The sequence below is a fragment of the Piliocolobus tephrosceles genome, chromosome 19 (genome assembly GCF_002776525.5).
Source record: "Piliocolobus tephrosceles isolate RC106 chromosome 19, ASM277652v3, whole genome shotgun sequence".
Taxonomy (NCBI): Eukaryota; Metazoa; Chordata; class Mammalia; order Primates; family Cercopithecidae; genus Piliocolobus; species Piliocolobus tephrosceles.
In genome coordinates, this window is record NC_045452.1 from 10,252,546 (window position 1) to 10,279,325 (window position 26,780).

Here is a 26,780-nt window from a genome sequence, read left to right on the forward strand (position 1 = left end):
AGAAGTTTGAGAGTTCCCAGAGGTCTACATGAAACAGTAGGGTACTCACGTCTTCAAAATATGTCTAAGTATGTATAAAATTTGATCACTGGTCACAAGCAGAAATGGGGTCCACAAAGCAGGAAAAATGTCACAGCGATGGACCTTGGATAAGCTTTCTCCAGTTTCTCCCTCCTCCAAACTGGAAACAAAATACCCATCTGACCAATAGTGGGCTGGACCTAGTTACAGGCTGCCAAGTATCTGCCCTGTTAGTGTGACCTGGAACAAAATTCTCAGCAGAGGACAGCAAACATTTGCTGAGCACACAGACCTGTGACCCTACTACATGAGATTCTAGGGGCAGTGTTTGAATTACGCCATAACTGGGGGTTGGTGGCTTATGGGGATGTTCTCTATACTAAACAAAGTGTGTGAGGCAGTCAGGCCCAGGAAAGAAGAGATTGGCATCTGCAATTTGAAAATGTGACTCTGCTGTTTTATTTTTATTTTCAGAGACACTGTCTTGTTCTGTTGCCTGGGCTGGAGTGCAATGGTGCAATCATAGTTCACTATAACCTCAAACTCCTGGGCTCAAGTGATCCTCCCGCCTCAACCTTCCAAGCACACTGTCATGCCCAGCTAATTAAAAACAAGTTTTGTTGTTTTGTTTTTGTTTTGTTTTTGTTTTTGGTAGAGACGCGAGTCTTGCTATGTTGCCCTGGCTGGTCATGATTTCCTGGTCCCTAGTGATCCTCCTGCCTCAGCCTCCCAAGCACACCCCCACACCTGGCTAATTTTTTCCTTCTGTATCTAGTTATTATTTAGCTCTCTTTATAACTGGCTTATTTTTATTATTTTTTTGTAGAGAAGGGGTCTTGTTATGTTAGCCTGCCTGGTCTTAAAATGTGACTCTGTTGTTTTATACAAAACACCATCTTTTTCCATTTGAAAACAAGTTGTATTTTCCAGCATAAAATTCCAGACTTATAGACTATAGTATAGTCCTTAGGACCCATAATGTGTCTCCAAAAACTATTTGCCAATGTCTGTACTTTCAGTGATCTGTAACCTCTAGGAGTAGTGGAGAGGTTAAGCAACTTGTCCAGGGTTAGCCAGCTAGGATGTGGTGGAACTGAAAACTGACCTTTGCCTGTCTATTTCAGAAGCCAGTGTTTCTAGCCCCCATGTTACAGTGACTATTCTTATAAGGTCTGGGAATGGAAGATGAATGAATGGAAGATGAATGGTTTATCCCCCAGTTTTCTCTGAGGCAAACATAATTATACTTCCTCCTTTGTTCTTGGAGGTTTTTCTCTTCTCATATCCCCTCCATTCACGAAAACAGAGTTGGGTCTATATTTTACCAGCTGGCTCTTGGAACTGCATAAATCCTGGCTGTTTTCACTTTTTAAAAATTATGAGATTAACTACCAAACTTGAGCTGTAAGTTGTGGGTTAGCTCTTTACTCTGCTAGATAACCCGGAACAAAGTATTAACTTCTTTGAGAGCTTCCTTTTTTTCCCTTCATTGCTGTTGTGCGTTTCTACCAGAAAATGTGGGAATGTGCGTGAAGGCGACCTAGCAGAGTTCCTGGCACACAGGAAGGAGCTTGTTGAACTTATAGTTCCGGACTCCAGAACAAGGGCGGCCCATCTTAGCCTGAGCCACTCTGACTTCGCTTTAGGAAATACTACCTAGATATCTAAAGGAAAGTGATAGCAACTGCAACCAACTGTTTTTGAGGTCTGCCTGCCCACCAGTGGCCCCCTCAGCACATGGGAACAGTGTGTGGAAGTGCCTGGAACAGACACTGACTCAAGGGAGGTCTGTACAGAGGCAGCGTGGGTAAAGAAATGAATGCAGATTCCCCAAAAATCCAGAGGTATATGCAAGAGGAGGGGCACGGGTTCTTTTGAGTCACCTTCCAGGTGACCAGGTGCCTTTACAACTCTAAGGCTTTGTGAGTATGTTTTTTTCTTACTTTATGGAATAAAGGGGTGAAGAAGACAGCTGCCCTGGGTATGGCTTTGGGTCGGAATAAACATTTCTCAAATTGAAGTGTTTTCAGTAATGTCTTGAGAAATCAGATTTGTTCAGGATTGCTGGAAGTGCATTATTTGATTCTAAGTTTCACTTAAAAGTCTTGGGGAAGGCCTGGTATGATGGCTCATGCCTGTAATCCCAGTACTTGAGAGGCCAAGGCAGGCAGATCGCTTGAGCCCAGGCATTCCAGACCAGCCTAGGCAACATGGTGAAACCCTGTCTTTACAAAAAATACAAAAAGCAGCTGGGCGTGGTGACAAATGCCTGTAGTCCCAGCTTCCGGGGAGGTTGGGGTAGGAAGAGGGAGGATGACTTGAGCCCAGGAGGTTGAGACTGCAGTGAGCCGATATTGTACTACTGCACTCCAGCCTGAGCAACAGAGCAAGAAGCTGTCTAAAAAAAACAAAACAAAACAAAAAGTCTTGGGAAAAATCACTGACAACAGAGTTTTCTTTTTTTCTTTTCTTTTTTTTTTTTTTTTTTGATCTGTGGCTCAGACTGGAGTGTGGTGGTGTGATCTCATCTCATTACAACCTCCGTCCCCCGGGGTTCAAGTGAATCTCCTGCCTCAGCCTCCCTAGTAGCTGAGATTATAGGTGCACACCACCACGCCCAGCTAATTTTTGTATTTTTTTAGAGATGGGGTTTCACCAGGCTGGTCTCAAATTCCTGATCTCAGGTGATCTGCCTGCCTTGGCCCCTCAGAGTGCTGGGATTACAGGGGTGAGCCACCGCACCCAACCGAAAACACAGCTTTCTAAAGGGATTCCTCTGGCCTGGTGCAGTGGCTCACACCTGTAATCCCATCACTTTGGAAGGCCAAGGCGGGTGGATCACCTGAGTCAGGAGTTTGAGATCAGCCTGGCCAACATGGCAAAACCCTGTCTCTACTAAAAATACAAAAACTTAGCCAGGCGTGGTGGCACATGCCTATAATCCCTGCTGCTCAGAAGGCTGAGGCAGGAGAATTGCTTGAACCCAGGAGAGGGACGTTACAGTGAGCTGAGATCACGCCACTGCACTCCAGCCTGGGCAACAAGAGAGAAACTCTGTCTCAAAAAAATAAAAACTAAAGGGACTCCTCTAATGTTGACCAAGGGAGAAGGGAGTGTCCCCCACTCTCTCCGGTACCAGCATGAGAGGGAGGAGAACAATTTGCTTTTGTGCAGACTTAGTGTTCTCCTGGAATTCACCACCCTTCACCTGTGCTCTATTATTTGCATTCAATGCTTTTTTATTTGGTGTCCAAAAGCTGGGTACAATTAGCCATGACAACTGCAATAAACTGATATTTCTAGCATCGTGATCATAACCACTGCCAGAAAACCTTGGATTTGGGGTCATGCATTTTTCCTGAACACTGGTACCTTTATCTTGCTCTCAGGGGACCAGAATCCAGAAGAGAGAGACATGCAAATAGTTCCAATGCAGTGTAACTGTAAGCATCCCTAAGTGGTGGTACCGAAGAAAAAGAAAGACGCCTAACTCCCCAGGGCCATCAGGGAAGGCTTCATAAAGAAGAGATGTTCAAATGGACTTTGAAGGATGAGTAGGAATTTGCACAGAATTTAGCTTCTTTTCTTCATGCCTCTTTTCCCTGACAAAGAAGCTAGAAGCCACCTGCACCTGAGATAGAATCTCAAGAAAGCAATAACAGTTCATCTAGTGCTAAAAATGACTTGAAACTAAAGAAAAAAATATGTTCAGCCTTTAACACCTGCTACTCTCTCCAAGGCAGTATAAGAAGATCCTTCTAGATTTTTTTTTTTTTTTTTTTGAGACGGAGTCTTGCACTGTTGCCCAGACTGGAGTACAGTGGCGTGATCTTGGCTCACTGCAACCTCTGCCTCCCAGGTTTAAGCGATTCTCCTGCCTCAGCCTCCCAAGTAGCTGGGATTACAGGTGCCTTCCACCATGCCTGGCTAATTTTTTGTATTTTTAGTAGAGACAGGGTTTTCTATGTTGGCCAGACTGGTTTCAAACTCCTGACCTCAAGTGATCTGCCCATCTCAGCCTCCCAAAGTGCTGGGATTACAGGTATGAGCCACTATGCCCAGCTGATCCTTCCAGATTTCTGTATATACTTATTTTAACTCTTGTCCTTTGTCTCTTTCCTACCTTCCCTCCAGCCCCTTCAATACTTCCTTAATATTTCTCTTTTAACCAACAACTTTTTTCTTTTTTGAGATGGAGTCTTGCTCTGTTGCCCAGGCTATAGTGCAGTGGTATGATCTCAGCTCACTGCAACCTCTGCCTCCCAGGCTCAAGCGATTCTTGTGCCTCAGCCTCCGGAATAGTTGGGATTACAGGCGCCAACCACCACTCCACCTAAGTTTTGTACTTTTAGTAGAGACGGGGTTTCACCATGTTGGCAAGGCTGGTCTCGAACTCCTGACCTCAGGTGATCCGCCTGCCTAGACCTCCCAAACTGCTGGGATTACAGGTGTGAGTCACCTCACCTGACCTTAATCAACAACTTGTTTTAAAAATGGGAGGCAGGATGTGTGTGTGTGTGTGTGTGTGTAAGAGAGAAAGAGAAAGAGAGAATATCCTTCCCCCACCTCTGCAATTGGCCTTAAATTTTACACACTCACCACCCCCACTTCCCTGCTTTGACGCTGTGCCTAAAGCAATGGGAATGAACTTCAGGTCTCTGGGCTTGGCCAGTGTTGCTGCTCTCCCTTGGAGTTCCAAGAAAGGTATCTCTTGGGATCAGGAGCTGGGCTGGAACCCAGGGCTCCTGAGATAGGGCAAGGCTGTGCTGTGTGCACCTGTCCTGCCTTCTCACTTTGTACAATGAGGTAGGCATCCTTTTGTATTTCCTCTTGTTTTCTTTCTTTTTTTTTTTTTTTTTTTTTTGAGACAGAGTCTCGCTCTGTTGCCCAGGCTGGAGTGCAGTGGCCAGATCTCAGCTCACTGCAAGCTCCGCCTCCCGGGTGTATGCCAGTCTCCTGCCTCATCCTCCCAAGTAGCTGGGACTACAGGCGCCTGCCACCTCGCCTGGCTAGTTTTTTGTATTTTTTAGTAGAGACGGGGTTTCACTGTGTTAGCCAGGATGGTCTCGATCTCCTGACCTCGTGATCCACCCGTCTCGGCCTCCCAAAGTGCTGGGATTACAGGCTTGAGCCACCGCGCCCAGCCTTTCCTCTTGTTTTCTTTCTGCACTCCACTTGGCTTGGCAGCCATAAATCCAGTTTCCTCCTTGGCATTTCTTAAATGTGTTCTGCCTGAATTAAAAACTGAAAGGGGGAAGGCCCAGTAGACCTTGAAATGTTCAGCTTGCCTTCTGTCCTTGGCCGCTGGCTTGACAGGTCCCACAAGCTCTCCTGGGAGAGTGAGCAGCTGATGAAATCCCAGAGGCCCTGAAACCTCCCTTCCAGTAAGTGCCCATGTTTGCATATCCTGGTTCAAGAATAGGAACTGCTTGTTGGAAACGGATCAGGGAGCTAAAGTTACTGATTAAGTGGATTTGCTTCCAGCTGCAGGCAGTGGCCTCCCTGAGAAAGGGAATCGGTAGGACTGTTTTTACAGATTAAAATCTCCCTTGTGTTGTTCACTTTCTACTTCTAAAAGTTCTTGGAACCCTTTTCCAGGAAGAAGCCAGGTAAAGTCAGAGTAGGGAAAAACCGTAAGCCTTGTTTTTGTCCTCTATACTTTAAAGCTTCCTTTATTTTCCAAGAGACATACATGAGATGTCTGAAATAAGTCAGCTTTAGGAAGGATAGCTAACGAGTGTTGGACACGTGCCAGGCACTGTGTGAGCACTTGGCATCCATTCTCTCTTTGGTTCCCATAAGTTAGGAATTGGCCGCCTTTCTCAGAGGAGAATGAAGTGCTGTGAGGTTAAGTCGATGACCATGAAATTGTCAGTGGTGGAACTGGGATCTTATTATTATTATTATTTTGAGACAGGGTCTCACTCTGTCGCCCAGGCTGCAGTGCAGTGGCGTGATCACAGCTCACTGCAGACTCTACTTCCCAGGCTCACATGATCGTCCCACCTCAGCCTCCCAGGTAGCTGGGACCACGGATGTATGCCACCATGCCCTGCTAATGGAACTGGGATTCAAATCTAGATTCCTTGCCCTGTGTCCTGGAGGTTGCCCAGGCATGGAAAAGATCCAGGCCTGGTCCACTGCTTTTAGGACGCGACACTTCTCAGTCAACCCCCTCTTTCAGTAATTTGCATTTTATTAGATAGAAACTGAAAACTCATGTCAAAGTGTCTGAAACCAGCAAAATAATGTTTTTTCGGTCTTTGTTCCCATTCCTTGGTTGGAGGGGGTGCTGGGTGACATTTGCTGTGAAAACAATAGCCCAGAAGCTGGGCAGAGTCCACACCTAGCTGAGTAAATAGCACCTGAAGGCCCTGGCAGGACATGCAAGCTCCCCAGGGGTGCCTTGCTTTGAGAGACAACCATGAGAATGTGCCCTTGGACTGGAAGGCTGGAATCCAGAGCTCTGGTCCTAGTTCTACTGTTATTAACACTTGCACCTCTCTGTTCCTCATCTTTGAAGTGAAGAAAACCAAGTTGATGATGTTTGCGGCTTGAGGCTACAAGAGTCAGTTTGACTTGGGCAGTGCAGCTTGATGGTTAGGCATGCAGAGAGTAGAATCCAGTTGCCTGGGGTCCAGTACGAGCTTCATGGCTGGACAAGGTGGCTCGTACCTGCAATTCCAGCACTTTTCGGAGGTCAAAGTGGGAGACCAGAGTGGACAACAGAGTAAAACCTCATGTCTACAAAACAAATAATTAGCTGGGCAGCATGGTGTGAACTTGTAGTCCCAGCTACTTGGGAGGCTGAGGTGGGATGGGAGGATTACTTGAGCCCAGGAGTTCAAGACTGCAGTGAGCTATGATCACACCACTGCACTCCAGCCTGAGTGACAGAGCAAGATCCCGTCCCTTTTTAAAATTTTTTTCTGAGATGGCGTCTTGCTCTGTTACCCAGGCTGGAGTGCGGTGGCGCAATCTCAGCTCACTGGAACCTCTGCCTTCCAGGTTCAAGTGATTCTCCTGCCTCGGCCTCCTGAGTAGCTGGGACTACAGGCAAGCACCACCACGCCTGGCTAATTTTTGTGTTTTTTTTTTTTTTTTGAGACAGAGTCTCGCTCAGTCGCCCGGGCTGGAGTGCAGTGGCATGATCTCGGCTCACTGCAAGCTCTGCCTTCCGGGTTCACGCCATTCTCCTGCCTCAGCCTCCCGAGTAGCTGGGACTACAGGTGCCCGCCACTACGCCCAGCTAATGTTTTTCGTATTTTTAGTAGAGACGGGGTTTCACCATGTTGGCCAGGATGGTCTCGATCTCCTGACCTCGTGATCCACCTGTCTCGGCCTCCCAAAGTGCTGGGATTACAGGCGTGAGCCACCGCGCCCAGCCTAATTTTTGTATTTTTAGTAGAGATGCAGTTTCACCATGTTGGCCAGGCCAGTCTCAAACCTCAAGTGATCTGCCTGCTTCAGCCTCCCAAAGTTCTGGGATTACAGGTGTGAGCCTCCACACCTAGCCAAGACCCTGTCTCTTAAAAAAAAAGAAAAAAAAAATGGCCAACACAGTAGCTCATGCCTGTAATCCCAACACTTTAGGAGGCTGAGGTGGGTGGAAAACCTGAGGTTGGGAGTTCAAGACCAGCCTGACCAACATGGAGAAATCCCGTCTCTACTAAAAATACAAAATTAGCCAGGCATGGTGGCGTGCGCCTGTAATCCCAGCTACTTGGGAGACTGAGGCAGGAGAATCACTTGAACCCAGGAGGTGGAGGTTGCGGTGAGCCGAGATTGTGCCACTACTGCACTCCAGCCAGGGCGACAAGAGTGAAACTGCATCTCAAAAAAATAAAAAAGGAGCTTCACTACTTATAAATTTGGTGATCCTAAATAAGTCCTTCACTTTTCAGAGCCTCTGTTTTCCTGTCAGAGATGGGGAATAATAGTAAGACCACCTCGTGGGGTTGTCAAGAAGGTAGAGTTGGAATGACTCACAGAATTCTAGAATATACCGTCACACCACAACAGTTTTTTCCTTTTTAAATTTTAAATTATTGTTATTATTATTTAGAGACAAGGTCTTGCTCTGTTGCCAGGCTGGAGTGCAGTGGTGCCATCATAGCTCACTGCAGCCTCAGATTCCTGGACTCCCAAGATGTGATCCTCCCACCTCAGCCTCCCAAGTTGCTAGGACTATAGGCACAGCCACCATGCATGCCCAGCTAATTTTTTAGACAGGGTCTTACTATGTTGCCCAGGCTAGTCTGAACTCCTGGCCACAAGCTCCTCCAGCCTCAGTCTCCTGAGTAGCTGGGATTATAGGCATGAGCCATTTTGCCTGGCAGGGTTTTTCTTTCACTTAACTTTTTTGGTGGGAAAATTGAGATTCAACTATATAGCAAGTTAACAAACTTTTTGTTTTGTTTTGTTTTGTTTTGAGATGGAGTCTTGCTCTGTTGCCTAGGCTGGAGTGCAGTGGCGCGATCTCGGCTCACTGCAAGTTCCGCCTCCTGGGTTCATGCCATTCTCCTGCCTCAGCCTCCTGAGTAGCTGGGACTACAGGTGCCTGCCACCACACCCGGCTAATTTTTTTTTTGTTTTTTTTCTTTTTTAGTAGAGACAGGGTTTCACCGTGTTAGCCAGAAGGGTCTCAATCTCCTGACCTCATGATCTACCCACCTTGGCCTCCCAAAGTGCTGGGATTACAGACATGAGCCACCGTGCCCAGCCAACAGACTTAAAAAAATAAAAAAGAAAAGAAATTTGAGTTAACATCTAAAAGTTAAAGCTTAGTTCAGGGCTGGTACTCAATATATCTTAGGAATTATTGTTGATTCTCAAATTCTCCAAATATTCACTGAATGCCTGGCACATTTGGAGGCGTTGCACTAGTTCTATGGATAAAATGGTATTTACACATGAAATTTGTTTCAAAGAACCCACAGTCCAGGAGGACATGCACACATGACTATGTGTGTCTGACACAGAAGTAACTGTCATACACGAGATTTTAAAACTGCTGGCTGGGCGTGGCTCCTCATGTCTATAATCCCAGCACTTTGAGAGGCTGAGGCAGGTGGATCACCTGAGGTCGGGAGTTTGAGACCAGCCTGACCAACATGGAGAAACCTCGTCTCTACTAAAAATATAAAATTAGCTGGGTGTGGCGGTGCATGCCTGTAATTCCAGCTACTGGGGAGTCTGAGGCAGGAGAATTGCTTGAACTTCGGAGGTGGAGATTGCAGTGAGCCAAGATTGTGCCATTGCACTCCAGCCTGGGCAACAAGAGTGAAACTCCGCCTCAAAAACAGCAACAATAAAAAAAAAAACTGCTTTGGGCTGGGCATGGTGGTTCACACTTGTAATCTCAACACTTTGGGAGACAGCCTGGGCTCAAGTGATCCTCCCATGTCAGCCTCCCAAATGTGAGCCATTGTACCTGGCCCAAAATATCACATTTTTAAACAAAGAAGGATCAGTACTCCTGGTGTTTCCTTTTGCTGCAGGGTCTGATGTGGTGTGTATAGCACTGCTGTCCTGAGTCCCTTGGGGGCCTCTATATTAAACGTGACATCACATGTTCCCCAGCTGGTTGGTGTTCATCATTAGCTCCTGTGTGGTTTCCCTTCCCCTTCCCATCAAGACCTTCCACAGGGACCAATTGGCCTTGTGTGCCCAGGACTGAGGGGTTTCCTGGGATGGGGGATTTTCAGTGCTTAAGCTGGGACAGTTCCAGCAAAGCAGGATGATTTGTTACCCAATTAGAGAAAAAAGCAGGGACTGGATTTTTTTTTTTTGAGACAGGATCTCATTCTCGCCTATGCTGGAGTGCAGTGGTGTGATCATGGCTTATTGCAGTCTCCACCACTCAGGCTCATATGATCCTCCTGCCTCAGCCTCCAGAGTAGCTGGGACAACAGACATGTACCACCACACCCAGTTAATAGGGACTGGATCTTATGTATGTACCTTTGTAACTCTCAAAGGTTATAAGCCACTTGATAGCCCTCAGTAACTATTATTGGCCAAATTATATTTGGCAGAGCACCTGGCAGGGACTCAGTACATCCCTAATCAGTTGCTCATCTGAGGCACAGAAAGGTTAAAAGTGACGCAGCCAGGACCTGCTGGCAAATCCCCATGGCTCCAGCACCAGGCCTGTCTAGCACCTGAACCTCTGACCTACTGCTGCTCATCCATGTCTATCTCCTGAGACCTCAAGACATGAAGCCACCTTGGGTAACCTGTAAAGGCTTATTTGCCTAAAACCTGCCGAGGAGTGTTAATGTCCCCATCCTGTTTTAATTGACAAACACTTTGCTTTTGGAAACTTTCTGTTCCTTGGACATTGATGGTCATATTGCTTCTGGAATCATTACAGTGTGCCTTCAGCCAAAAGCAGAACTGGAAACATCCTAAGTGGGCTGGTAACGAGGCTAGCTCTGTCGACTAGTTCAAGACCCCTGAGAGCTTTGGGCCTGAAGTTCCTCAGCTTCCAAGTGAAAGGTTTCGACTTGGCATTCTGGGAGACAGCCTCTGTGACCATCAGTTTCCTCATCTGTAAAACTGGCATCATGATAACTTTGAAGGTAATTGTGAGGCTTAAAGGGAGTCATGCATGTAAACCACCTTGCACAGTCCCTCGCAGGAGTTCTTGGCTTTTTGTTTTTTTGGGTTTTTTTGTTTGTTTGTTTTGAGACAGAGTCTTGCTCTGTTGCCCAGACTGGAGTGCAGTGGTGCAATCTTGGCTTACTGTAGCCTCCACCTCCCTGATTCAAGTGATTCTTGTACCTCAGCCTCCCAAGTAGCTGGGATTACAGGCACCTGCCACCATGCCCAGCTAATTTTTGTATTTTTAGTAGAGACAGAGTTTCACTATGTTGGCCAGGCTGGTCTCAAACTCCTGGCCTCAAGTGATCCGCCTGCCTCAGCCTCCCAAAGTGCTGGGACTACAGGTGTATGTCACCTCGCCCACCCGGGAGTTCATTTATTAGCTTGTTTTTCCTTCTCTTTAGTTCTCCTCTAAGTCTAAACTGCAGTGATTTTATGATTCCACTTTTCGAGTCAGTGCCCCAGATGGTTTGCTCATTCATTCATTCACCCCGAAAAACATTTATTGTTCACCTACTATGTGGCAAGCATCACACTAGGTACTGGGTGCTAAGCATATGGTGGTGGCCAAGAACCTGTCTAGAAAACATCAGAAATTGGCCGGGCTCGGTGGCTCAAGCCTGTAATCCCAGCACTTTGGGAGGCCGAGACAGGCGGATCACAAGGTCAGGAGACTGAGACCATCCTGGCTAATACGGTGAAACCCTGTCTCTACTAAAAAATACAAAAAACTAGCCGGGTGAGGTGGCGGGCGCCTGTAGTCCCAGCTACTCGGGAGGCTGAGGCAGGAGAATGGCGTAAACCCGGGGGGCGGAGCTTGCAGTGAGCTGAGATCCGGCCACTGCACTCCAGCCTGGGCGACAGAGCAAGACTCCGTTTAAAAAAAAAAAAGAAAACATCAGAAATTGTCCAGCAATCCCCAGCAATGCAAAGAAAGACACAGCAAAAAGATCCATGATCAAATGCATCCAGAAGTCTGAAATTATAACTTTTATGATTGTTTCAAATGAATTCTGAGTAGATGCTACTTAGCAGGTGGCCACAGTTCTCCCCAGTAGCTGCTGTTCTACTTAAGACACCTGCTGCTGTTTCCAGGATGCTAACATTTACTTTGGTCTTTATGTCAATGTCATTTGCAGAGAAAGCCAGCTGTGCGGCTTTTTCTCTTTCAACATTGCCACTGAATTGTGCTTTGTTGATACGAAATTAAACACTGCTCACGTAGATAGCACCAGGGCAGCTTTCAAGACTGGTTTGAATAGGAACCTTCTGCCTAAGATGAAGAATAGACTCCATCTTGGGGTTAGGAATGTTTTCCTTCTTTGAGGCTTGATCATCTGGCCAAATTTTACTTTACCTGGTGCTGCTTTGGTTCCCCTGGCTTTCCTTTCTTGGAGCCCTTTTAAAATAATCCTTCTCTGCTTGTGGGATTTTACCAGACGGTAAAGAACTGATGAACCATAAAAAGAAAAGGTTAGACAGACAGCAGATTAGTGGTTGCCAGGTGCTGGGGGTGGGGAGAATGCTGAGTGCTTCACAGGAATGAGGACTCTTTTGGGGGTAATGAAAATGTTTTGGAACTAGACAGAAATGGTGGTTGTGCCGGATTGTGAATGTACCAAATGCCACCGAATTGTTCACTTTACAACAATTTATTTTATGTTACATGAATTTCCCCAGTTACACACACACACACACACACACACACACACACACACACACACAAACTAAACATTATATTAAATGAGAGAAGCCAGATACAAGAGTATGATCTATGAGCCTAGGTATATGAAGTTTGAGAACAGGCTAGAGTACACTATGGTGATAGAAATTAGAACAGTGGGCTGGGTGTGATGGGTCACACCTGTAATCCCAGCACTTTGGGAGGCCAAGGCGGGTGGATAACCTGAGGTCAAGAGTTCGAGACCAGCCTGGCCAACATAGTGAAACCCTGTTCTCTACTAAAAATAACAAAAATTAGCTGGGTGTGGTGGCATGCACCTGTAGTCCCAGCTACTCAGGGGGCTGAGACAGGAGAATCACTTGAACCCAGGAGACAGAGGTTACAGTGACCCGAGATCGCATCACCATACTCCAGCCTGCACAACAGAGTGAGACTTCATCTCAAAAAAATTAATTAATTAATTAAAAATAAATAATAAAATGCAGGCTATTGGTCAAATATGAATTTCAAAGAAACAAATTACTTTTAGTATAAGTATGTCCGATGTATTGCATTGTTTATCTGAAATTCAAATTTAACCAGGAATTTTGTATTTTTACTTATTAAATCTGGTAACCCTATGTTTGAGACATTATAGAAAGTCCTATTGTCATTAAGGGATAAACTAGGATGACCTGTCTGGTAAAAAGAGAACAGATCTCTGTCACTTGGTTTCCTAGAACCCTCACCTGTGGAGTTAAATTTGGAATCTGGAAAAATTGAACCTAAGAAGCTCCAGATTTAGGTATCCCAGGCATGGCAGGGAATTGAGATAAGACTCAGAACTAAGAACTTTTATTGAAAGTCTGTATAATAAGGTTGGGTGCGGTGGCTCACACCTGTAATCCCAGCACTTAGGGAGGCCGAGGCGGGAGGATCACTTGAGCCCAGGAGTTCAAGACCAGCCTGGGCAACATGGTGAGACCTCCCCTCTACAAAAAGTTTAAAAATTACCTGGGTATGGCTGTAGTCCCAGGTACTTGGGAGGTTAAGGTGGGAGGATCACTTAAGCCCGGGAGGCAGAGGTTGCAGTGAGTCAAGATTGTGCCACTGGCACCACTGCACTTCAGCCTGGGTGACAGAGCGAGACTCCATCTCGAAAAAAAAAAGATTGCGCCACTGCAATCCAGCCTGGGCAACAGAGCCAGACTCTGTCTCAATAAACAAACAAACAAAAACCCCAAAGACTTCCAGTCCCCTTCATTTCTCCTACTCCTAGAAAGTTTGTGCCCAGACAGGAGATTGGAGGTTCTTCTCTAGAAAACCTGAGTTGTCTCAGATAAATGATTCCCACACACTCTCATTTTGGGAGTCATCAAAGCAAAAAGCAAGTTTCCCCTTGATCATTTTGCAGGAAAAATCAAGCAATTAATAAGCCCTTCACATATAAATAGAGAACTTCCCATCAGATTCCTATTTCCCTCATTCTCAACTTGGTCAAACACACTGTCAGGATAGAATAAAGAATTTCTTCAGGGCTGGTGTGATGTCTCAAGGCTGTAATCCTGGCACTTTGGGAGGCTGAAGTGGGAGGATCACTTGAGTCCAGGAGTTTGAGACTAGGCTGAGCTGATCATAGTGAGACCTCATTTCTACAAAAAGTAAAAAAATTAGCTGGGCATGGTGGTGTGCACCTGTAATCCCACCTACTTGGGAGGCTGAGCTAGGAGGATTGCTTGAGCCCAGGAGGTCAGGGCTACAGTGAACTATGATCACTACACTCTAGACTGAGTGACAGAGCGAGACTCCATCCCCACACAAAAAAAAAAAAAAAAAAAAAGACATCCACAGACACAATTCTTTAAAAAAAATAGCAATAGGTATATGTTTAAAAAGTAAAGAAATGAAGAAAATGAGGCAGGTTAAACAGGCTTCGTGTGGTGGCTCACACTTGTAATTCCAGCACTTTGGGAGGCTAAGGCGGGAGGCTTGGGTGAGGCCAGGAGTTCGAGACCAGCCTGGCCAACACAATAAGATTTTCCCCGCCCCACCCCCAGCCCCCATCTCTATTTTTAAAAACAGTTACAGGAAAAGCAAAATGTTATAAAAGAATGAAAGTGTAATCACTATATACTATGTGTCTCAACTGTGAATAATAATTACATAATCACAATAGTGTACACGCTGTATTCATTTAATAAAAATAGTGACAAAATATATTGGGAGAAGGGGGGAAGTGGGAATGGTGGTAAAAAGAAAATTACAAAATCACTCATTTGGAAGTCAATGAATAAAGTCAAAAACTGATAAATTGAGATAAAGCAAAGTAGACATTGTTTAGAAGAATGGTGGCAGCCGGACATGGTGGCTCACACCTGTAATCCCAACACTTTGGGAGGCCAAGGCAGGTGGATCACCTGAGGCTGGTTCAAGACCAGCCTGACCAATATAGAGAAACGCCGTCTCTACTAAAAATACAAAATTAGCCAGCCGTGTAGCCATATGTAGAAAGCTGAAACTGGACCCTTTCCTTACACCTTATACAAAAATTAATTCAAGATGGATTAAGGACTTAAATGTTAGACCTAAAACCATAAAAATCCTAGAAGAAAACCTGGGCAATACCATTCAGGACATAGGCATGGGTAAGAACTTCAAAACACCAAAAGCAATGGCAACAAAAGCCAAAATTGACAAATGGGATCTAATTAAACTAAAGAGCTTCTGCACAGCAAAAGAAACTACCATCAGAATGAACAGGCAACCTATAGAATGGGAGAAAATGTTTACAATCTACTCCTCTAACAAAGGGTTAATATCCAGAATCTACAAAGAGCTTGTAAATTTGCTTAAATTTACAAGAAAAAATAAAACAACCCCATCAAAAAGTGGGCAAAGGATATGAACAGACACTTCTCAAAAGAAGACATTTATGCAACCAATAGACACATGAAAAAATGCTCATCATCACTGGCCATCAAAGAAATGCAAATCAGAACCACAATGAGATACCATCTCACACCAGTTAGAACGGTGATCATTAAAAAGTCCTGCTGTTACAGGTGCTGGAGAGGATGTGGACAAAGAGGAACCCTTTTACACTGCTGGTGGGACTGTAAACTAGTTCAACCATTGTGGAAGACAGTGTGGCGATTTCCCAAGGATCTAGAACTAGAAATACCATTTGACTTATCCATCCTATTACTGGGTATATACCCAAAGGATTACAAATCATGCTGCTATAAAGACACATGCACATGTATGTTTGCTGCAGCACTATTCACAATAGCAAAGACTTGGAACCAACCCAAATGTCCATCAATGATAGACTGGTTTAAGAAAATGTGGCACATACACACCATGGAATACTATGCAGCCATAAAAAAGGATGAGTTCATGTCCTTTGTAGGGACGTGGATGAAGCTGGAAACCATCATTCTGAGCAAACTATTGCAAGGACAGAAAACCAAATACCACGTGTTCTCACTACTTGGACTCAGGGTGGGGAACATCACACACCGGGGCCTGTCGTGGGGTGGGGGGAGGGGAGAGGGATAGCATTAGGAGATATACCTAACGTAAATGACAAGTTAATGGATGTAGCACACCAACATGGTACATGTATACATATGTAACAAACCTACATGTTGTGCACATGTACCCTAGAACTTAAAGTATAAAAAAAAAATTAGCCAGCCATGGTGGCGCATGCCTGCAATCCCAGGTACTCGGGAGGCTGACGCAGGAGAATCGCTTGAACCCAGGAGGTGGAAGTTGCAGTGAGCCAAGATTGCACCATTGCACTCCAGCCTGGGCAACAAAAGCGAAACTCTGTCTCAAAAAAAAAAAAAAAAAAAGAAGAAGAAGAGGAAGAATGGCTGGGCATGGTGGTTCATGCCTGTAATCTCAGCACTTTGGGAGGCTGGGGTAAGTGGATCTCTTGAGCCCAGGAATTTGAGACCAGCCTGGGCAACACTGAGAAACCATGTTGCTATAAAAAATTAAAACAAATTAGACAAGTGTGGTGACACATGCCTATAGCCCCAGCTTCTTGGGAGGCTGAGGTTGGAGGATTGCTTGAACCCAAGGGGTCAAGGCTGCAATGAGCCATGATTGTGCAGCTTCTCTCCAGCCTGGGTGACAGAGTGAGACTTTGTCTCAAAAAAAAAAAAAAAAGGAAAAAAGAAAAAAAGAAAAGAAGAAGGGTGATAAAAGCATGAAGTAACAAGAAGTCACAGCAGAGGTTGCCTCTGAGACATAAGACTGAGGAGAGGACAGGGATGGAGAAGGCAAGCTGGTTTTGTTGTCAGTTTTTAAAACCTGCCTTGACCAAACAAACTCCACGCACATATTCCTTAAATAAAACAAAATATAGGGTCGGGTGAGGTGGCTCACGCCTGTAATCCCAGCACTTTGGGAGGCCGAGGCAGTCAGATCACCTGAGGTCAAGAGTTCGAGACCATCCTGGCCAACATGGTGAAACCCTGTCTCTCCTAAAAATGCAAAAATTAGCCGGGTGTGGTGGCACACGCCTGAAGTCCCAGCTACTCGGGGAGCCTGAGGCAAAAGAATTGCTTGAACCCAGGAGGTGGAGGTTGCAGTGAGCCAAGATGGCACCATTGCACTCCTGCCTGGGCAACAGAGTGAGACTCTGTCTCAAAATAAAATAAATGAACAAACAAAATATAGTTGAAAAATGGAAACCTGGAATTAGAATGATCAAATTGCTTGGCTACCGAACTATTTTGCATGCTTATTTCTTATTTAGGAAAACCAGGGTTAGTTTTGGGGCTTAGAACACCTAGAGGGAGGAGGCAGGAGAGAAATGGTAGGATTGGGGGAGAATTGTACCAAGCAGGGGACATTCTCCTCCATCTTCCCTACTGTCTCTAAGTCCTAGAGCCTCCTACAGGAGCCACAGTACTAGGGCCAGCCTCTTTTCTTGCTACCCTTTGCATTTGAGGTTACGAATTCCGGGCACCACACAGCGGCACCCTCCAAAACTCCTGCTCCAACTCTGGGAATCTTTCGGGCACTGCTTCCTGAACCTAGTGGCCAGTCACGCTTGCTCTCAGATGCTCATCCCTGGCTTCTGATCTCTTGCCCAACACTTACTTTCCTTTTTTTTTTTTTTTTTCTTTTATGGAGTGCAGTGGCTTGATCTTGGCTCACTGCAGCCTCTGCCTCCCGGGTTCAAGCAATTCTCCTGCCTCAGTCTCCTGAGTAGCTTGGATTACAGGCGCCTGCCACCGCTTCCAGCTAAGTTTTGTGTTTTTAATAGAAACAGTGTTTCTGCGCATTGGCTTGGCTGGTCTCAAACTCCTGACCTCAGGTGATCCACTTACCGCGGCCTCCCAAAGTGCTAGGATTACAGGCGTGAGCCACTGCGCCTGGCCCAACATACCTCATCTTTTATGTATGTATGTATGTATTTATTTATTTATTTTTATTTATTTATTTTGAGACAGAGTCTCACTCTGTTGCCAGTCTGGAGTGCGGTGGCACCACCTCAATTCACTGCAGCCTCCACCTCCCAGGTTCAAGCGATTCTCCTGCCTCAGCCTCCACAGTAGCTGGTATTACAGGCATGTGCCACCACACTCAGCTAATTTTGGTATTTTTAGTAGAAACAGGGTTTCACAATGTTGGCCAGGCTGGTCTTCAACTCCTGATCTCAAGTGATCGGCCCACCTTGGCCTTCCAAAGTGCTGGGTTTACAGGCCTGAGTCACTGTACCGGTCTTATTTATTTTTATTACTTTTTTTTTACATTTCATTTTTTTTTTTTTTTTTGAGACAGAGTCTCACTCTGTTGCCCAGGTTGGAGTGCAGTGGCCCGATCTTGGCTCACTGCAAGCTCCACCTCCCGGGTTCACACCATTCTCCTGCCTCAGCCTCCCGAGTAGCTGGGATTACAGGCGCCTGCCACCACACCCGGCTAATTTTTTTGTATTTTTAGTACAGACATGGTCTCACCATGTTAGCCAGGATGGCCTTGATCTGCTGACCTCATGATCCGCCTGCCTCAGCCTCCCAAAGTGCTGGGATTACAGGTGTGAGCCACCGCGCCCGACCTTTTTTTTTTGAGATGGAGTCTCGCTCTGTTGCCCAGGCTGGAGTTCAACAGCACAATCTCGGCTCACTGCAACCTCTGCCTCCCGGGTTCTAGCAATTCTACTGCCTCAGCCTCCTGAGTAGCTGGGACTACAGGCGCCTGCCACCATGCCCGGATAATTTTTTGTATTTTTAGTGGAGATGGGGTTTCACCATGCTGGCCAGGCTGGTCTCAAACTCCCAAATTCAGGCCATCTGCCCGTCTCGTCCTCCCAAATTGTTAGGATTACAGGTGTCAGCCACTACGCCCAGCCTTGGATCCACTTTTTATGAGAAGCTCGTATTTTTACCAATCTCAGGCTTTTGCAATTCACAATCCCACTTTTTAAAAGTGGGGAGGGGAAATGTGTCCAAAGCTAGGTCAGTTTTTGCCAAGAAAGAATATTTGGCGAGGAGCGATCATCTGTTACCACAAAAAGTAGGAAGAACATGATCTCAGAATATTGGATAGACTTTTAAATTTAGTACGTTACGGTTTTTGAAAAAATGCCCTACATTGTGATTATTTTCCTCATTTCTCTGCTTTCATAGGGTTTGGCCCCTGGGAACCAACAGGCCAATGCGGTTGGCAATGGCACTGCAAAGAGCTGCAGGGCCATCTAGTGGCCAGTGGTCTTCACTGCACATGCGATGATGGTTCTATTCAGCAGTTCCCCAAAACAAAACCAGGTAACACACACCCAGGGTTTCCCCAATGAGGATCAACTTTTGCCACTTTCAAACATTTTATAAATGTTTGACATTTGTTTTATAAACATTCCTACAGCTTTGCACTTAAAAAGACTGCCTCACTGTAAATCTGAAGATTAACTTTCCAGCCATTGCAAGGTGATTTTGGGCCACTGTGTGCCAAATCAGACAGGCCTGAGTTAGTGCTTGTTGTTGGGTGACTTTGGGCAAGTTACTCAATCTTCCTGACTTTCCGTTTCCTCTTGTATATCAAAGACAGGACTGTTCTGAAGATGAAGGCAAGTGTGCATGTCATGCATGTGCTACTGTTCTTGACAAATAAGTGTTTGCTATGGATTTAGCGCCTCTAGAAAGTCCAGGCAAGGGGCAGAAACCTAATCAAACAGGCTGAAGCAAAGGCTTGCTATACGAAACCTGAGCAACCGAGTGCAGTGACTGACGCCTGTAATCTCATCACTTTGGGAGGCCAACACAGAAGGATCACTTGAAGCCAGGAGTTCAAAACCTGCCTGGTAAACATGGAGAGACACCCATCTCTACAAAAAAATAAAAAAATTAGCCAGGTGCATCTGTAGTCTCAGCTACTCAGGAGGCTGAGGCAGAGGATCTCTTGAACGCAAGAGTTTGAGGTTGCAATGAGCTGTGATTGCACCACTATACTCCAGCCTGGGAAATAAACAGAGACCATGTTTAAAAGAAAGAGAGGCCGGGAGCACTGCTCATGCCTGTAATCCCAGCACTTTGAGAGGCCAAGGCAGGTAGATGACTTGAGTCCAGGGGGGTTAGACCAGCTTGGGCAACATGGTGAAACCCTGTCTCTACAAAAAAATTTAAAAAATTATATGTGTGGTGGCCCAGGCCTGTGATCCCAGCTACTCGGAAGGATGAGCTGGGAAGATCACTTAAGCCTGGGAGGCAGACGTTGCAGTGAGCTGAGATCATGCGATTGCACTCTGGCCTGGGTAACGGGAGTGAAATCCTGTCTCAAATAAAAAGAGAAAGCACATTTTAATTGAACCAGAGAAACATCACAGACATAAAATAGTAAAATAGATTATTTTCAGATTAAGCTTGGTGAAGACATATCCAAGGTCACATTTTTCTCTAATTCTTTCCCATCATCATACTAGTCCAACCCTATTCTCAGGTTTTGCTTAGAATACTTCTTTATAGGCTGGGCACAGTGGCTCATGCCTGTATTCCCAGCAGTTTGGGAGGTCAAGAAGGAAAGATCGCTTAAGTCAAGAGTTTAAGACCAGCCTGGGTAACATGGCAAGACCTCATCTCTACTAAAATTAGAAGAAAAAAAAAAATCCAGGCATGGTGGTGCACTCCTGTAGTCCAGCACTCCGGCAGCTGAGGCAGGAGGATCACTTGAACCCGGGGGTTCAAGGCTACGATTAGGCCACTGCAGTGCAGCCTGGGGACAAAGCGAAACCCTGTCTCTCTTAAAAAAAAAAAAAAAAAAATCCTCAAAGAATATTTCTCTGAGGGAGGTGCTGCTGTCTCTGAGGTGGGTGCTGTTGTCTCTGAGGGAGGTGCTGCTGTTTCTGTAGTGGGTACTGTTGTCTCTGTGGTAGGTGCTGTTGTCTCTGTGGTGGGTGCTGTTGTCTCTGTGGTGGGAGCTGTTGTCTCTGTGGTGAGTGTTGTTGTCTCTGTGGTGGGTGCTGTTGTCTCTGTGGTGAGTGCTGTTGTCTCTGTGGTGGGTGTTGTCTCTGTGGTGGGTGCTGTTGTCTCTGAGGTGGGTGTTGTTGTCTCTGTGGTGGGTGTTGTTGTCTCTGAGGTGGGTGCTGTTGTCTCTGTGGTGGGTGCTGTTGTCTCTGTGGTGGGTGCTGTTGTCTCTGTCATGGGTATTGTCTCTGGTGGGTGTTGTTGTCTCTGTGGTGGGTGCTGTTGTCTCTGAGGTGGGTGCTGTTGTCTCTGTGGTGGGAGCTGTTGTCTCTGTGGTGAGTGCTGTTGTCTCTGTGGTGGGTGCTGTTGTCTCTGTGGTGGGTGCTGTTGCCTCTGGTTGGTGCTGTTGCCTCTGGTGGGTGCTGTTGTCTCTGATATGGTTGCTGTTGTCTCTGAGGGAATGCTGTTATCTCTGTGGCGGGTGCTGTTGTCATTGGTGGGTATTATTGTCTCTGGTGGGTGCTGGTGTCTCTGTCGTAGGTACAGTTGTCTCTGCTGGGCGTCTGAGAGGTTACACACATAGCCGGGGTGGCCCAAGGCCAGTGACTGACTAATGTGGTGCAGCATAAAAGCCAGCCCCTGACCTCACGGTGGGACCAACACTGCAGCGCTCCCCTTGGAATTAGACTGGTCAGGCCTCACCTGAAAGCACGTGTTTGCTCAGCTCCTTCCCTGGTACTGTTCTGCTTTCCTCACTTCCTCGAAGGTTTCTCCCTAGGGCCTCCCTCAATAAATCAATTGCATGGGAATTCCTGCCTCAGTCTCTGCTTCTGGGGAACCCGGCCTAAGCCTCTAAGAGCGGGCTCCCACTGTGAGCCATCTATAATCTAGAGTAGGGTTGTGGAGTTAGACAGCTAGGGAAGAGCTGGAGGTGATGATGCTAGCTGGGGCCATCGAAGAAGGGTATAAAAAGAGTGCTATGAAGAAACACATCTTAGAGGGGAAGCAAAGTTTGATGCTACATCTGTCTGACTCTAAAACCTGGATTTGTAACCATGACCTTATACTACTCTTCACTCTCTGCTTATAAAGTTTTTTGTTTTTGTTTTTGATAGAGTGTCTTGCTTTGTCACCCAGGCTGGAGTGCAGTATTGCGAACATGGCTCACTGCAGCTTCGACCTCCCAGGCTCAAGTGAACACCTCAGCCCCCAAGAAGCTGGGACTACAGGCATGCACCACCACGCCCTGCCAAGTTTTGTATCTTTTGTAGAGACAGGGTTTGGTTATGTTGCCCAGGCTGGCCTTAAACTCCTGAGCTCAAGTAATCCACCTGCCTCAGCCTCCCATGGTGTTGGGATTACAAGCGTGAGCCACCATGCCCAGCCTGTAAAGTTCTTACAGTTTTAAACTGAGACTTCAAAGAAATCATAAGAAGGCCAGGCGCGGCGGCTCACACCTGTAATCCCAGCACTTTGGGCTGAGGCAGGTGGATCACCTGAGGTCAGGAGCGCTAGACCAGCCTGGCCAACATGGTAAAACCCCATCTCTACTAAAAATACAAAATTAGTCAGTGGTGGTGGTGCCTAAAATCCCAGCTACTTGGGAGGCTGAGGCAAGAGAATTGCTTGAACACAGAGATAGAGGTTGCAGTGAGCTGAGACTGTGCCACTGCACTCCAGCCTAGGCGACAGAGCGAGACCCTGTCCAAAAAAAAAGAAGAAAACATAAGAAACATCTTCCTTCGTTAACATAGCTTCTAAGGTGTGGGCAAGGCCAGTGTTCTGTGCCCAAGAAAGTCTCCTGGGCACAGTGTGACCTTCACTGAGTCTGCTGAACCAGCCTACTTTGACTCAGCCCAGATATCAGAATAGCAGGGCAGCGGTGATGGTGTTGGGATAACAGCTTATTTAGATGGAAAAAAAAAATAGGATTGGTTTGCTCCATCACATCAAACTATAAATAAATTTCAGATGCATCCAAGCACTACATGTGAAAATCAAATGAGGCTGGTGGGGTGGGTCATGCCCGTAATTCCAGCACTTTAGGAGGCTGAGGTGGGAGGATCTCTTGAGCCCAGGAGTTCGAGACCAACCTGGGCAACATGACAAAACCCCATCCCTACAAAAAATTTTAAAAATTAGCTGGGCATGGTAGCATGTGCCTGTAATTGCAGCTTCTTGGGAGTCTGACATAGGAGGAACGCTTGAGCCCAGCAGGTCAAGGCAATAGAGCAAGACCTTGTCTCAAAAAAATAAAAAAGAGAAAGAAAGAGAGAGAAAGAAAGAGAAAGAGAGGGAAGGAAGGAAGGAAGGGAGGAGAAAAAAGAGAAAAGAAAAAAGAAATGACAGTTTTAGAAGCAAGCTTAAGAAGTATATTTGAAGCCAGGCACAGTGGTTCACGCCTGTAATCCCAGCACTTTGGGAGGCCAAGGCAGGCAAATCACGAGGTCAGCAGATCGAGACCATCCTGGCTAACACGGTGAAACCCTGTCTCTACTTAAAATATAAACAATTAGCCGGGCGTGGTGGCTGGCGCCTGTAGTCCCAGCTACTCGGGAGGCTGAGGCAGGAGAATGGTGTGAACCCAGCAGGCGGAGCTTGCAGTGAGCAGAGATCGCGCCACTCCAGCCAGGGGGACAGAGCAATCTCAAACAAAACAAAACAAACAAACAAACAAACAAACAAAATATATATATATATATATATATTTAGAACATCAGAGTGGAGAAGAATCTCTTTAATAAGATACAAAAAGTACCAATCATTAGGAGAAACATCATCTGCTTTGTATCAAAATTAAAAGCATCTGAATGACAAAGCACATCATAAACGAAGTGAAAAGTGACAGCCTTGATTATTGGTAGTTGACAGTGACTGTTCCTGACCTACTGTGTGGTTCTCACGAGTGTCTCATCCCTCAAGCCATTTCCTCCCTCGTCCCCCCATGTGTATCTATGCCACCAATACCTGGATGAGACTAAGCAGTAGACCAGACCCCCCTAGTCTGGGTTCGAGGACTGGTGAGGCAGATGGACTCAGCTGGAATTATTTTCACTTTGCTTTTTTTTTTCCACTTGTTTTTTAGAGATGGGGTCTTGCTCTGTCTCCCAGGCTAGAGTGCAGTGGCACAATCGTTCACTGCAGCCTTGAACTCCTGGCCTCAAGGGATCCTCTTGCCTTAGCCTCCTAAGTTGCTGGGATCACAGGTGTGAACCACCATGCCCAGTGTTGCTTGGCTTTTCTACAGAACCTGCCAAATAGCTGTGTGAAGGAGATACCTGACTTCGAGCGTACTTCCTGACCCTGGGCGCAGATCCTTGGTCCTCAGACATGCATTTGAAGTCTGGCCTCACATGCCCACATGGGATGAGGAATGTGCCCCATCAGAAAGGTCTAGATCTCTGGGGGCTACCGCCATTTATCCCTTCTATTCTGGGAGAAGGTCCATGTCATCCACCATGAAGTAAGTCAAATGTCTGAGCCATAGGTTGAAAATTTCTTGCTGTGCCGCAGTTACCAGTTACTTCTGCACTTTATTCTTCACTGTACTATTAGATGTACTTGAGGTTTCAATGCAACAGGGCTGGCCTGGACTACCATGGACAATACATAGTTTTTAAAATTATTATTTATTTTTTAGGCCAGGCGCAGTGGCTCATACCTGTAATCCCAGCACTTCGGGAGGCCTAGGTAGGCAGACCATTAGAGGTTAGGAGTTTGACCAGCCTGGCCAACACAGTAAAACCCTGACTCTACTCAAAATACAAAGATTAGCCTGGTGTGGTGGCAAGTGCCTGTAGTTCCAGCTACTTGGGAGGCTGAGGCATGAGAATAGCTGGAACCTGGAAGGCAGAGGTTGCAGCGTGCTGAGATCACTCCACTGCACTCCAGCCTGGGCGACAGAGTGAGTAGTCTCAAAAAAAAATTATTATTGATATTTTTATTTAATTTTTTTTTTTGAGACAGAGTCAGTAGAGATGGGGTTTCGCCATGTTGGCCAGGTTGGTCTTGAACTCCTGACCTCAAATGATCTGCCTAGCCAATATTTAATCTTTAATTGACAAAATTTGTCTATATTTATGGTGTACAACATAATATTCTGAAATATGTATATATTGTGGGATGGCTAAATCAAGCTAATCAGCATATGCTTGCCTAACAGTCTTATCTTTTGTGTGTGTGTGTGGTGACAACACTTAAAATCTCTCTTAGTAATTTTCTCTTTTTTTTGAGACAGAGTCATTCTGTCACCCAGGCTGGAGTGCAGTGGCGCCTTTTCAGCTCACTGCAACCTCCACCTCCCAGGTTCAAGTGATTCTCATGCCTCAGCCTCCCGAGTAGCTGGGACTACAGGTGCGTTCCGCAACACCTGGCTAATTTTTGTATTTTGAGTAGAGATGGGGTTTCACCATGTTGGCCAACCTGGTCTCAAACTCCTGGCCCCAAGTGATCTGCCCACCTCAGCCACCCAAAATGCTGGGATTACAGGTGTGAGCCACCATGCCTGGCCTCTCTTAGTAATTTGCAAGTATATGATACACTGTTATTAACTATAGTCACTATATTGTACAATAAGACTGTACTTAGGCTTCAAAAGTTGAAAAGCAGGATGAAGGAAGAAAACTGCCTCATGTCAATGTCTATCCACACCTCTACCCATCTAACCAATACTTATCAATCACCTACTCCACCAAATAGCACCAAATAACCAAGACAAAAGGCCCAACCTTTCAGTCAGGATGATTTTGTTTACCAGTGATGGAACCCTACTTTGTGTGTGTGTGACCCATTTCATGTGGACACTTAAGGCCTGGGTGGAGTGAGGAGTGCCCACCCAGTTGGGTGGCAGGCAAGTAGGTGGTCGCAGGCCCATGCCTGACCCCGGAAGGGGATGTCAGGCAGTGGGGACTGGCCCAGGCAGGTCAAGGGGAGTGCTGGAAGGGTGGCCCAGGCAGTCAGATCTATTGGGGGACCCTGAAGGCCAGCCCTTGGGAAGGTATCTAAGCCAGGGAGTGTGGGCCCAGGCCAGAGCCTGGCCCAGGGAAGCAGGGTTGGGGCTTGGTCGGTGGCTCCCAGAGCCTAGAGGCTGACATTGCTGGGGGCTCCCAGAGCTGCTGCTGGAACTCAAGGCATATCTGCTGGTTGGATTCCAGCAGCTCCTGGAGGTGGGTGTGGAAGTGGTGGTTGTCCTCCAGCTGGTCCAGACAGGAGTTGATCTGGTCCAGCATGGAGTTGCTGGCAGGTATTTTGCTTCCTCAAAGCTGTCATCCTTGCCTTCCACTCCTGCCTCCAACAGCATGCCCGGGTCCCTTTTGGGATCTGACATTGCAGTCTCGGGCTTGATCACATCAAGGGCTGTGAGACCATGGATGGAACACAGAAACCATCATGCTAAAAGCCCAACAGAACCCTATTGAAACAAGCTTTAAAAATAAAAAAGTTAATGAAGGCAGGCACAGTGGATCACACCTGTAATCTCGTCACTTTGGGAGGCTGAGGTGGGAGGATCACTTAAACCCACGAGTTTCAGACTAGCCTGGGCAACATAGTGAGACCCTGATCGCTAAAAAAAAAAAAATAATAAGTTAGGCAGGCCTGGTGGCACACACCTGTGGTCCTAGCTACTTGGGAGGCTGAGGTGGGAGCATTGCTTAAGCCCAGGAGTTCAAGGCTGTAGTGAGTTATGATGGGGCTCCTGCGCTCCAGCCTGGATGACAGACCAAGATTCTGTCTTTTTTTTTTCTTTTTTTTTTTTTTGAGGCAGAGTCTCGCTCTGTCGCCCGGACTGGAGTGCAGTGGCTGGATCTCAGCTCACTGCAAGCTCCGCCTCCTGGGTTTACGCCATTCTCCTGCCTCAGCCTCCCAAGTAGCTGGGACTACAGGCGCCCACCACCTCGCCCGGCTAGTTTTTTGTATTTTTAGTAGAGACGGGGTTTCACCGTGTTAGCCAGGATGGTCTCGATCTCCTGACCTCGTGATCCACCCGTCTCGGCCTCCCAAAGTGCTGGGATTACAGGCTTGAGCCACCGCACCCGGCCCAAGATTCTGTCTTTAAAAAAAAAAAAAAAAAAAAAAAA

The 26,780-nt window shown here is 46.4% G+C and overlaps 1 long non-coding RNA gene across 1 annotated transcript; it reads left to right on the plus strand.

The window, feature by feature from the left end:
- The first annotated feature begins 663 nt into the window (after window positions 1-663).
- Window positions 664-19,884, plus strand: LOC113220058. Its single transcript, XR_003307008.1, has 3 exons — window positions 664-1,943; window positions 10,397-10,604; window positions 18,934-19,884. It is a non-coding gene; the product is annotated as an uncharacterized LOC113220058 (long non-coding RNA).
- The last annotated feature ends 6,896 nt before the right edge of the window (window positions 19,885-26,780 follow it).